The following is a 12848-nucleotide window of genomic DNA, read 5'->3' on the forward strand; positions in this document are numbered from 1 at the left end:
AAAATAAGTCAATATGCAAAATGTGAAGTGGAATCATGCTGCTGGGTAATTTTTGTAAATAGAAGAGTTTGGCTTCCACACAGGACCAGCTTCTGGCATTCCCCTCTCTGCCACAATCAAGTTCAAGCTGCTGCTGTGGTCTTACCTTTATTCAGTCTGACCAAGATGTAAATCTTTCCTAAAGGCAACAAAGCCTGGTCTTGGAATATGTTGAGCTGATGTGTCAGCATTTGAGAGCAGCTTTGGAAAGTTTCCTCTCTGATAAATCAGTCTCAGCTTATTCTTCCTATCTCTGAATTAATTTAGAAACTGAAAGCTGGTGTGCGTAAAAGATAGAATTCTAAAGTAGAAGCAATTTATCCCGTTTCAGAGACTAAGAAACCTGTTAGGTCAGTTTATTTTGCTTTACTTTCAACTTGCTGACTTCTTTCCTTGCACAGATTCTGGTTTTTGCCTTCTGAGAAACAGCTGCTGAACTTTTTACCTACCTTTCCTATAGCCCCAGTGATCATGGAGATCACATCTTTATCTCCCACCCTAAAAATGGAAAACCTCAGGGCTTAATCTCAAACGCAGCTGACACTGGTACAAAATACAGTAGTTCAATATGGGAAATGTCCTTCAATAGTTTCTTTTGTTGCTGCTGAAAGAACAAAATCACACAGGTACTGGAGACAGATATGCAAGTATTTTCTTCCTACTCATAACATTTTGGATAGGAATGTTTACTTTTAGTGAAATATGTCAAAGTCTATATTTAAAATAAAGCATGGGCTTAAATACACTGAAAGTATAATAATTCAGCAGTATTTTCTGATGGAGAACCATATAGCTGAGTATAACAAAAAGTAGAGTTAGTCAAACTTGTAGTTGCAGTGGAAAAACCTGGATTTTCCCTTCCACTTATATCTGTGAAAAGAGGAAAATATGTAACAGAAAAGAATTTCGTTTAGCAAGAGCTTCTAATCATCAATGAAGGCAATGAAATTTGAATCCAGTCATGCACACTTGCGAGCACAGCTAGATATGGATATCTGGATGCGTGCTATGTCCAGAGCTGGACTGGGATGCTCAGCACATGTTTGCTGATTTGTTGAATCTCTTTGGGGGCCTGCAGACAGCAGACTCTAATTTCAGGATCTCAGGTGGACTTGGAGAGGCAAAACCAAGCATTTTGCTGCTTGTAGTTGGGCTGTTCAGCAGATGCACATTCCTGGGATGCTCAGAGCTTTGGCAAGACTTAAATCAAGGAAGATGTTTGTGGGAAACAGCAGAGTAGCACCTTTCACCTTCTGTCAGATCTGGCCTGAAAGGATGTCTTTCCTGATAACCAGAAGAGCCTATTTTTGTCTCAGTGCTGACTTCATACTGCCAGAAGCACTCTGGAGTGAGTGAAGCCATGGCAGGCTCTGCCCTTGCAAAGCTATGCATAATATTTATGTTAGGAGTATGACGAATACTTTGGAAATTTGCAATGTAGTAAAATTCCTCTCTCCTCCCATCAAAATCTCCTTTGTGGAGAAAAAAATCTCCTTGAGCATTTCTGCTTTATAGCATTTAAATAGGGTGGCCATTGAGTCATAATTTCTTTCTTCAGCTATACATCTTTATATCTTTCTGTGTTTTGTTCAGGAATCTGAGATGAAAGAGAACTAGATTCTGATGATCATCTTGACATTGTTGCTGTCACCTGCGTTGACAGGTAAGTGTGCCAAGCTGGTTTTGGAGTGAAAATGTTTGAATTATTTGTGTCAGGTGGGCAAAGGTACAGTTACACTCCAGGACCTCAACCATGGGTGGTGCTGGATTCTGCAAAGGTGAGTTTTTCAACAAACAGGTGGTCAAAAATGCTTCCAAAATCTTATCTCCAGAAAGGAAACTGTTCCTCCTCCTGCTTTATAGTGGTGGGTGGGTTACAAAAATGAACCCAGAGCAGAGGAATTTGCAGTTGAATTGCAGCCTGGAGTGAAGATGGCTGGAAGACCTTGTTGTCTTTTATCCTCCTCCTCTCCAAAGTACCTGAAATATGAACTACCAGGTACACTGAAGTTTTCATACTTGTGTTAGATATGACAACCTCCCTGTTTTTATCTAGGAGCAATTTATTAATGAGATCCCTGCAAATTTGCAGCTGATGTTAGGACTGGATGAAGAATTCCTTGGATTTTGTACAGTTAGGTGAGAACTGATGGAATCGAGCCTTCTGTGGTGCAGCCTAATCATATTTCTTTTATTTCTTTTACCTTACCTAAATGCTGCATTTTCAGTGTTTCCTATTAATAAGAACTTCTAGTTCTTACATTTATTATAAATGTCTATCTTTGCTTTTCTCTGATTCTTTCAAAACACAGTCTAAAAAGTTTTGGCAGCATCTGGAGATCACTTAGAACTTCTTATGCAGAGCAATTTCTTGAAGTAACATCACTTTCTTGGCTTCCAGTTCAATCATTACAAAATAAATTGAAGCATGAAACTCAGGAATCAGAAAACTAGAATAAAAAGGACACTGATGGAAATGTAGGTTTCCTTTGGTGAAGCATGATGCTTCTGTATGATCTGAAAACTAAAAAACTCATTTTCTCTGTGATAAAAGTAACTGAAGGTGCCTTTTCTTTCACTGGCTGCTGCAGGTGTCTGTGTCAATGTGCATTTATGAACACAGATCAAGGATTAGATAGCGAGTCCTAACAGTGCCTTTGGATGAGCACTGGAAGGAGAATGAAAATACAAAAATTATGTAAAATGTGTCAGATGGATTGCTGTAAAGTGTGTGGTGACATGAAGCAGTATAATTTGGATCAGTAGTCTGTAAAAATGGAAAAAGGAGAAAGAGATTTAAAAAATGTGTTTTCCTCAAAGCTCAGCCCACTGAATTCCTAGCTTATCAGGACATTTAATAATTGACTGACGGCTTCTGTGGTAGGGCCCCTATCAAAGCACACCAATCTAAAGAGAAACAGGTGCGCAAATTTGGATTTTAAGTGATGTGTTTGACAATGTGTTGAGTTGATGGGAATAACTGTGTTCTGTTGGCTGAAATGTTTAAATCTGCAGGGACATCTTCCACTATCTCACAGGATGCCCCAAGCCCCATCCAGCCTGGCCTTGGACACTTCCAAGGATCCAGGGGCAGCCACACCTTCTCTGGGCACCCAGTGCCAGGCCCTCACCAGCTCCTGAGTAAAGAATTTCTTCCTGATCTAAATCTCCTGTCTTTCAGTTTAAAACCATTCCCCCTTGTCCTGTCATTATCTGCCTGTGGTAAAAGCCACTCTCCTTCTTTTATATAAGCCCCCTTTAAGAAGCATGTAAGAAAATTCAGCTGATATGGAAAAGTGATCACTCTCCATGTGTGACTGAAAAACCAAATGGAGAAGTTTGGATTTATTAAGAACTGCAGAAAACTTATGAGGTGAGGCAGCTAGTGATGACAGGTGTGAAAAAAACTCCAAAACCTGACACGGTTCTGCCGGGGCCTGGGTTAGCTCTGAGAACACTCTGGCTCGCTCTGCCCCAGGAGTGAGGAACAGCCTGGGTAGGGTTTGATCCCAGAGCTGAACCTTTTGAGCCACAAGCTCGACAAAAGCAGGATAATGACTACAGTCAGGATCAGGTAAAGGAGGAGGAGGAGGAGGCTCTCTGTTTGAAGTTCTGGAAATAGGTTTATTGCTGAAGAGGATCAGGGACAGAAGAACCCCAAGCACTGCTGTGCTCAGGATTTTATATAGCAGCAACTCAATGGGAGGGTACAAACAAACAGCCAATGGGGAATACAGGATGGAAGAACAAGGGCAGGGGATTACAATGCAGGGACCAACAGGGATGAGGGGGAGGAGAGGACCAGTCATGCAGGCCAATGGGGCCTTGAGGGTTAGGGGATTGACAGGGAAGGATCCAGAACAAAGGGCAGGGTTTACAATGATGGACAAGGGGTAGGGGCAGGGTAGTGGTGACAGGCAGGGAAAGTTCGGGAATAAAGGGTTGGGTCTACAATGATGGGCATGTCAGGGGAGGATACAACTCTTAGGGGTGAACCAACTTGGGAGGAACTGGGGTCGCACAAGAATGAACTGTATAACTGACAAGCTTAAACATAAACTACAAATAAACACTTGCTGCAACAAAAACCAACTGCAAGGGAAGCTACATAAAAGCTGTGGGAAAACATTAAGCAGACATAAAACCTAACAGCAAATCTCTTTTTAATGCTTCTTTTCTTTAAAAGCGTGAAAAAAAAAGTATTTCTAGTTTTATGTTAATGCTGAAAAGGGCTTTTGTCGTGTGGGCTCTGCCTCCTTCATTCCTGAAAACGACAAAGCAGAGAGGAGGTTTTGTAAATCTCATTAATGAGTATGTCCTGAAGAGTTTGGTTCACATGATGGGCTTAATTATTGCCTTCCCTGCTCAGCTGCATTACAGGGAGAACAGAGCTGCCTGGATGCTGTTCCTCCCCTCTGACCAGGTGCAGACACAGTTAGCTTTGGCAGCATCAGCAGCAGCATCAGGAAATGAGCTTTGCATCACAGCTGTTCCCACCAGCAACCCACCTGAAGACACCAGAGGAGCAAAGTGAGGGGCGCCTCTTACAGGGTCATCCCAGCCCCCAGTTTTATAGAAACTCAGGAGCCTTTCCAAGCCTTTCCAAGTGTTCCTGGGCATTACTGCTTGTCATTCCTAGGAAGTCATGGTTACACGTGGGTGTCCTTCACAAAGGTTCTGTCAAATCCTCTATAGCTCCTTTGGAACTTTTAATAAAATTTTTTCCTAAATACTTTCTCTGTGGCAGAAAGTAATAGTAGTATGCCTGGAGTGCAAGTGATGCTGGTTTTCTCATTAGGATTATTTTCTATCCTGATTCAATCAAATTTCTTTTTTTTTTTTGAAAGTGCTTTTATATTCAGTTTGCATATCTTGATTAGACTGTGATAATTTCCATGGCTGAAATCTCCAAAGTGTGCTGTCAAGAAATTATAAATGGTAATGAATTCACTTAATTAGGACTTCCAGGAGTACAATCAACATGAAATCTAGTCAATTAGAAAGAAATCTGTTTAAAGTATTTCTGGTTTTCCAACAGCCTCATTTGAGGCCTTACGTTACCTGGGACTGAATTAGAGACCTACACAGGCAGGTAGAAAATACATTTTGTAAAAAATCACTGTAAAGAGGTATAAATGAATCCAGAAATTTAGGTGATGCTGAAATTTGACTGAATCTCCATTATAAACTAAGTTACACAGCCACCAGCTGGAGAAAAGTTATGGTACCAGCTGTGACTTGACACTCTTCAGACCTCATCTTGCACCTTATGTCCAGATCTGGACCCACCACAGAACAGGAAAGATATGGAAAAACTGGACCAGGTTCTATGGGGGGGGCCACCAAGAAAAAGGAGGCTGGAATTTTATCCTGCAAGGAGAGGAGGAGGTAAGCTTGGAAAAGAGCTGGCTTCAGTGAGATTTTCCAGGCAGGATTGGATAAAAGTGTGAGCAACCCAAGCAGATCTCACTGCTGGATCTCCTCTGAGCAAGAGGTTGAAATAAAGACCTCTAGAGACCCCTGTGACCCAAATGACTTTGTGATTCTCTGAGTCTAAGGCACAGCAAAGAATCCAGGTCGTTGTGTCCAGGGAGGCTGATTTCATTTTGATTCTGCATTGAGAGAGGGATATTTCAGAAAAACAGCTTTGTTGGTATCCTAAACTGTGTCTAAATTAAAAATATTGCGAGCATTTAACCCTGGGTGATTTAGCATGCTATTTATTTTTAATATTAAATTCCAAACTAAGCCTGGAATTTAAATACCAAAAACTGGAAGAGTTTATGAATCTGTATTTTCACACAATAACTTCCTATCTTTTGTTTCCCTTCTTTTGCCGAATGGTCACAAACATGGATCTCATTCTGTTTTCTTCTTGCCTAAGAAGTGATATTTTATTTCTTGAGCTGTTTACTGAAGGTAATAATTAAACCTTGGTAATCAGTGAGGGAACTGGCTCTTTTAATCAGTTTAATTGGGTTGATTGCCTAATTTTTGTCTGGCTATAATTTGGTAGAAATTAGTATCGTATCTGTATAATGAATTGAATCAAAAATATCAAAGGTCAAGAAAATAAATTATTTCTCAGTTATTCTATGGAGTCACTGTGCTGCCTGGGTCAGTTTGGCAGGTCACTTAACCTTTCTAAGCCTGCAGAAATTTTTTCCAGTCTATCATCACCAACCTTCATCTAAAAAACCCTAAAGAATGTCCTTGGTTGTGCCATGATCACAGGCTGGAGTGTAAATTAAAGCCTTGGAGTATAAATTATGCTTACCTTGGGCTGGAAAATAGCTGGGGAAGATGCAGGTAAGGTCAGCAGAGTTCCTTTTTCAAAATTGCCTCTGAAAAAAAAAAAAAGGGAAGTTTTTCTGCAATTAAGAAAAGCCTAGAGACCATTTGGCCCTGGCAAACAGGAATATTCACTGCAGACAGACACAGATGGGCAGAGGGATGGTGAGGACAAGGCGCGTGGCTGTACTTGCAGTACTTGGAGTTTGGCTAAACCAAGGGCTGCTCACCTGCCCTATTTCTCTTCCATCTTTTTTGGGTCACCGTTTGTTTGTTGTTTCCCCCTGGATTATGGAAAGAAATGAAGCTGATGTGAAGGCCAGGGAAAATCTCCCCCTACAGGCTCTTTGGCAGAGGACTAGCCCAGAACAGCAGACGTGGAGTCTGAGCTCTGTACCCCCAAATCCCACCTGTAGACACTTGGTGTCCTCTGCAAACCTCAAGGGGTGTTTCCTGCTGAGTTGAAATTGAAATAAATTCATTGAAACGAAATTAGAAAAAAAACCCCAACATACAAAAGGAGAAACAGTGATAGATTTTATTTGCTGTACCAGCTCTCAACCAAAGATAACTTGTCCTTTTATAAGAAAAACAGAGCATCTATTTGAGAGAACACAGTCTTAAGCTGCGCCAAGGGAAATATAGGTTGGCTATTAGGAAAAGGTTTTTTACGGAAAGAGTGACAAAGTACTGTAATGGTCTGTCTGGGGAGGTGGTGGAGTAATCCCTGGATGTGTTTAAAAAAGACTGGATTTGGCACTTGGTGACATGGTTTACTTGAGGTGTTGGGGCATCGGTTGGACTCGATGATCTCGAAGGTTTCTTCCAACCTAGTGATTCTGTGATATTTGAAGCTTTGCCTTTTTTTAGCTGGCATGTTATTCCATTGATTAAACTAAAGCAAACAATGAAACTGTTTCTGTCAACACAGCAAATAAAATGACATAGTAGCCCTCACCAGGATCACATCTGAGGAGAATTCAGGTTAAACTTCATAGCAAACTCTAAATGCTAACCTGTGTGCAAGGAGGAGAGAGAATCTGCTTTATCTGCTCTCAGGGCTTGATCTAATCTACATAACAAGACACCAGCAGTGCTTCTCTGTTACCATTTAATGCTGTTTGTATTTGAATTATCAGAAAAAAATGTTTTATGGGTAAAGAGGAAAGAGGTTGATAAGCATCAAATGCAAATTAACAAGCAACAAAGCTGCTTTGTCCATAAGGGATGTGAAATGGAGGTAAATATGTTCAACAAGCTTTGATTTTTTTCCAGACTCCTGTTGTAAATCTTTTTAAATTCTCTTATGTCCTTTCCCTTCTAACATATCATAATCTTTTTGATATTTACGTAGCTAAGTGCAAGCAGAGGCTGGGAGCAGAAAGGCTGAAAGATAAAATGTCTTGCCCTACATGCTTCTGTTTGGTAAGGAAATTTAATGGGCACTCTAAAATGACCATTTTATCCATCTATTTAGAAATAGACAGTGACTATTAAAAATTGAAGTGGTGTAATACTCCAACATTGCTTCAAGAACATGTCATAACTACTCACATTGTAGCATTTTTGGTTTGGAAAACTGAAGGGGAATTTTTTCTTTCAGTCAGTGCATCTGCAGTTTATTTTGTTGTAGAAAACTTCCAGGATGGGGCTACCACAGCTGCTCTGGGCAACCAGTGCCTGCCCACCTTCACAATAAAGAATTTGTTTGTAATATTTTATGTATGCAGAAATGCCTTTCTGTATCTGGAATTGGATTAAATGATAAACTTTTACGTGTTTCATGTTGCTTTTTCATACCTTGGCTGTTTTGTTCATGAATGCAATGTTGAGTTGAAGAAAACATTGCAGTTTTTGGATGCAAGTCATATATCCAGAACAATGTGCTGGGTGCATTTCCTAAAACGTTTTGTTGTCTTCCACCCTATTTGAATGAGTTATTTAGCTGCTACTTATTTAGCTTTTTTGATTTGTTTTTGTTTTGTTTATCACCTGTTTAAAGTGGTTTAGAATTCTGGATCAATACATACTAAACAGATGAATTTTCAAACTGAATGTTGAATTTACAACTAAGCACATGTAATTTCTGTAGGATCTTATTTAATATTTCAAAGTGATTATTATTTTGCCACAAGTAACCTATAGTTTCCACTGTAAGGAGTATTTAAAGATTGCCTTAGGAGCACTGTTGTCTATCTGTTGGGAAGCACAAGTTCTAATAAATGTGAAAACTAGAGGCCATGCTAAAAACAACTGTAGAAATGAACAGAGCCTGGAAGGTACCTCTGTGGGGCTCACGGCGCTGGGCCTAATTCCTTGTCTGGAAGAAGGACCTTTAAATAAAGGTCAGCCAGAATTGCTCTGGAAACCTTGCAGGGGCTTAAAAGAAGCCACTTAAGAACTTATATTGCCACAGGCAGTTGGCCTTTACTGCAAACTTCCCTGTGCTGGTTAACATTTATAAATACTTGCTATGTTTCCTCTTTTAATATGTTTGAATAATTTTTTAAACATTTTTAAACATTGTAACCAATTTTACTGCTCCACCCTGTGCTAGATCTTTACACCTGGTTCCTCTTCCTGCCGACAGGTTCTGTTTTCTCAGGTTGAAATCCTACTTGAAATGTTTTTCATGTTAAAATTCCACTTCAGACATTCAGAAGCTTTTTTTTCCTCTGCCTATCTTCCAGCCTTTCTCATTCAGCAGAAGGAGTTGCTTGTCTCCTGTATTTGTTGTACCTATCATTCCCCAAAATGTCTCTTTACATCTGCCTGGCTGAACTTCAGCCTTTCCATGGAGATACCATGATCAGCTGATTAGTTTACAGGGAAAATAAATGCTAAGAAGAGGAGACAGAGAACAAAGGAGAAATTTAGCATCCAAAGCTGCTTGGTAATGAAAGAAACTCAAAAAACTACCCTGTATTTGCAGAAATAGGATGCTTGTGCAGATTTTGTGGTTATGCAGCATTGATAATGGTGAAGTACTTATGTTTAAAAATACTAAAATAAAAAAAACACCTGCTTTCAGACCCACTTTAATAATATGATGTTGGCATTTAAGACTCTTCTTGGCAAGTCTGTGCAAATGTACAAGAACAAGAGAATTCAGAAATAAATGCCAGGTTCAACAATTTCTCCACACAATTTTCTTCTTGTTTCCTAAAAAAAATAATAGGTGGGGTAAAGTCTCACTCTTGAGCCCTTTTGCAAAACAATTCTACACTTGCACTGATCACCCAGGAGAGAAATCAAGGGCTGCATCAATCTGCTCTTTACACAGCAGTAAAAATCTCCTGGTGGCTCTGATGAGAACCAATGGATATGATCATTGACTTTGAATATTGATTTCCAATCAGGAATTCAGTTTGGAAGCACGAGATGTCACACTGAGAAACAACAGTTTCAGAGAAAAGTACAGGAGGAATTTTTGCTCATCATTCTGCTACTGTAGTATTAGTATCAGCACTCATCTTCTAACATATTTATCTGAGTGTTTCAGTTATTTAACAAAATTATCAAAAATACATCACCAGGAAGTGAGTTTAAGTGAGGGACTGCTGAATGGAGAATAAAGCTGTAATCAGAGGGGTTGTTGTCCCTTTCTGGTGGAGCTGGGGGAACGGGGAGCTCCGAGTGCCTTGTCTCCCCTGAGGTTTTGCTGTGGATTGTTTAGCACTCCCTGTGCATGTTCTGGCTTTCTTCTTGTAGATATTTTATTTTTGGTTTTGCATTTGCCTGGCTGAGTTTTGTGTCCATGGCTTTCAGCTCTGCCCTGCTGTTGGAGTTGTGGAATTTGGGTGCTGATAACATTTCCATTGGCTCAGATAGCTCTGTTTATGGAGATCTCTTTCCTGTCACTTGGGCAGTGGTGTCTCAGATCCACTCCATGCTGGCAAACATTCATGCTGCCTTTGGGTGAAGTGGTTCTGCCCTTTTCAAGCCGCAGCCATTCACGTCTGGCCTTGTGCCAATTTTCTCCTGCTGCTTTTGCAAACATTTGCATAGTGATCCAGTTCAGAGGCATGATGGATGTTGAAACTAACCTCCAACAAAAAAAAAAAAAAAAGCTGGAGTTTGACCTGGATTAGTGCTTTGTTTTGCTTCACTGTATTAAAGCAGTCTGGGGACAAGCATGGAGTGCTCTGGGGTGAGAAGGACAGTGAGCTTGTCTTTTGGGAGGCAATGCTGGTTACTGCCAGCTTTAAAGTTGGAGTGCAGAGGGAGGTTGAAGCCATCAAATTGCAAATTGCCCTTTGGAGTTGGTCTTCAATTCAAATTTTCCTCTGCATGACCTTCTCTGCCCAGCCATGGGGAGGTGTGAAATGCATGGTGTGCTGGGACTCAACCCCCCACCTTCAGCTCTGTCTGAAGTCCATTTAGAAAAAAAAATCATTGTAATTAGAAAAGAAAATGTTTGATCTTCTCCAGCATTTTAATTTAGTACTTTGTCAAGCTGGTTCTTGAGCTGATATAAATAATACTGAATAAAGCCACAGAATCCAAGTGTTGAGAGCTCTGGCTGGTTTTACACAGAAATCTCTTTCCTGAATAGTTTTCCTTCAGAGTTAATTACTAAATCCCTCTTTATAGCAGTGACTGTTCCTCTCCCAGCAAACTTTGCTCACAGTCTGGTTCATGGCCTTAGCCCTTGACAGTGCCCACAGGTATTGTAACTGGCCTGACAGCAGCTGTATGGAGGGCTTCTCCCTGCAGGCTACAGGGTTGCTATTGTGCAAGTGAGTATTTATATAAAAATAGATTGGTCTTATCTTGACTAGGAGCCAGTGACCCCTGAATTCAAAACCTTGCTCTGAGACCTGGCCTTGGTGGCCTTGGACAAGACATTTGGTTCTTGCACCTCAGCTGTGTTTTAGGGATAAACAAGACCAGGAGGGTTTGGTACTTTGCAGGGTCAACAAAAATCATACAGAGCTATAATTATGCCAAAGATTTTCGAACATAGTTTTTATCGTGGGTTTATCTGATAATACATGGATGTTCAATGAAAATCCCCTGTCCGGTGTGTCTCCCTATCACTGATATTTTAAACCCTTTCACATTAAGTTTACAATATCAAAGATACAAATAAATGTAAACATATATTTATTAAATTCCTTTTGTGTGATGTTTAACAACCTTAAGTGCAGAAGCTCAGGACCTCTGAACAATGAACCAATACACAGAAGCCATTTATTGTTTACATTATGCACTTATTAATAGATTCTAAAACTACCGTTCACATGATCACGCAGTACTTGATTGGTGCCTCTATCTTGTCCGCACATTCAGCACACACTTCTCAGGATATGTGATTGGTCACAGTCCAGGTGTTTAACTGCCCCTGTTATCTGGTTCTTGTGGTCTTGTTTTTCTGCTTCTCAGCCTCTTCTTTCTTATTTTAGAATAATTTATGTCTCAGCAACCTTGATGAATTCTAGAGGGTCTGACAAGAAATTCTACAGATGGTTTGGCTGGAGCACACTATGGCCTAAGTTATTCAGATACATTGCAACTCTTAAGTCTCCAAAGGATAGATTAATCTGTTGCTGCTCTGGGTTTTTCCCCTGCTGGGTCTGTTTGCACTCACTGGAGCACACCTTTCACCTGGACAGTGAGCTCTGGGAGTTGAATTTTTTCCCGTTTGTTAGCCTGTGCACTGTTTAATTCCAGCCTTTTACAATGTTCTTGTAGGGCTTTTTTAAAATTATTTTTTAGAGAAAAAGACAGTTTGATGGTCATGGTTTGGACTGTTTCAAACTCTCCTTAATGCTGTGGTGGCAGCAAATGGCAGAATAAGAAATTCCAGCAGATTTTGTGAAAGCTGCGGGCTGGACAGAGAAAAAACAAATCTAAAAATAGCATCTGTAAAGGGAAGGCAGCAGTCTGAGCTCTGCTTCTTTCATCTGGCCTGTTGGTCTGAGAAACATCACCTGGCCATAGCCCCAGAGTCTGGGTGCACATCCTGCTGTTCCTGCTGAGCTAAAGGGCAAGGTGCTGGGGGAAATGTCCAGCAATAAGGGGAGCTTAAAGCCATCCTTCCACTCTTTTATCTTCCTGCTTTTCTGTGGCCTTCATGTGTCAAAAGGGGTGTTTAACCAGCTGCAGCTTACGCTTGCTTTGCTTAGGGGATGTGCAGAGGCCAGGACAGGACAGTGCATGGAGCTGGGACACACTTGGTGTCCAGGAGTTGAGAAATGTGGACAGAGGACATGAAGTGGAACAAACCTTGTTGGTGTGACACGTTTCATTGTGTGTTTACTGCAAAGATGATAATGACATCTGATTTTATTTATTTACAGAGAGTCTTGTCAGCACCTAGCACTTCTCTACACCAAAAGCAGCCACAGACAAAACACGATCAGTTTAACTGTAGGAATCCTATGATCTGCTGGGTTTTGGGTTTGTTTTTTTTTAAGAAAAGGAAAATAGGCATCCCAGACAATCATGATGAGTCTAATCTATGTTTCAGCCATATTGTACCAATGAATTGGCGGCTAGGAATTAGGAACCTGGGA

The 12848-nt window shown here is 40.6% G+C and overlaps 1 protein-coding gene across 2 annotated transcripts in view; it reads left to right on the forward strand.

Moving 5' to 3' along the window:
• Positions 1-12848, forward strand: part of SHANK2 (SH3 and multiple ankyrin repeat domains 2) — a 276475-nt gene that overhangs the window by 16281 nt on the left and 247346 nt on the right. For both annotated transcript variants that reach the window (XM_015631014.3, XM_015631015.3), the window contains exon 3: positions 1633-1702. The gene's annotated coding sequence lies outside the window, so the exon portion shown is untranslated. The remainder of the gene's footprint in view (positions 1-1632; positions 1703-12848) is intronic.

This window comes from Parus major, chromosome 5, assembly GCF_001522545.3.
Source record: "Parus major isolate Abel chromosome 5, Parus_major1.1, whole genome shotgun sequence".
Taxonomy (NCBI): Eukaryota; Metazoa; Chordata; class Aves; order Passeriformes; family Paridae; genus Parus; species Parus major.